This window comes from Manacus vitellinus, unplaced genomic scaffold, assembly GCF_001715985.3.
Source record: "Manacus vitellinus isolate BGI_N305 unplaced genomic scaffold, ASM171598v3 scaffold_127_pilon, whole genome shotgun sequence".
NCBI lineage: Eukaryota > Metazoa > Chordata > Aves > Passeriformes > Pipridae > Manacus > Manacus vitellinus.
Window position 1 is genome coordinate 53,449 of NW_021938935.1, and position 1,102 is coordinate 54,550.

Below are 1,102 nucleotides of genomic sequence, written 5' to 3' on the forward strand. Positions count from 1 at the left end.
GGACAGTGACCATGGGAAGACCATGGGGAGACCCTGATCGTGGGCAGACAGTGACCATGGGAAAGATCACAGGATGGAGGGGACAGTGACCATGGGAAGATCTTAGGGTGATGGTGACCATGGGGGGATGGTGACAATGGGGGTGACCAACAACATGGAAGGGACACTTACCATGAGAAGATCACTGGGGGATGGTGGCCATGGAGGGATGGTGACCATGGGAGTGACCACAGGCAGGGAGGGGACAGAGATCATGGGGAGAGCATGACCATGGGGGGATAGTGACCAAGGGGTCACAGGCATGGAGGGGACAGTGACCACAGGGAGACCATGAGGTGATGGTGACAGTGAGGGGATGGTGACCATGGGGATGACCACAGGCATGGAAGGGACAGGGACCACAGGAAGACCATATGGACACCATAACCACAGGGGAATGGTGACTGTGAGGGGTGACTAAAGACACGGAGGGGACAAGTGACCACTGGGTGACAGCGACCACAGGCAGGGAGGGGACAGTGACCATGAGGGAACAGTGACCATAGGGGTGACAACAAGCACGGGAGTGGACAGTGACCATGGGAAGACCACAGTGGGGACAATGACCACGGGGTGACCAAAGGCACGGGAGAGAACGACGACTGTGGGGGTGACCCCAAGCACCCCCAAGAGGGGATGGTGGCCCTGGGAGGCTGGGGGTGGCTATGGCTGGAGGTGACCCCGAGCCCACAGTTCGACATGAACGGGGATGGGGAGATCAGCACGGCCGAGATGCGCGAGGCCATCGCGGCCCTGCTCGGGGAGCAGCTCAAGGCACAGGAGGTGGACGAGATCCTGCAGGACGTGGACCTCAACGGGGATGGGCACGTGGACTTTGATGGTGAGGGAACCCCCCGCCCCTCCCTTGGGGCCGAGGTGGGGTCCCCTCCCCTCACGCCCCCCTCCTCGCCCCGCAGAGTTCGTCATGATGTTGTCCTCCCGGTAACGGGGCCTCCGGGCAGGAGGAGACCCCCCAGAGCCTCATCAGCCGCTCCCTGCCCGACCTCTCTGCCACCCTTAGGGCTTAGAGCCAGCAGCTGGAGCGGAGCAGCTGGGAATGGGG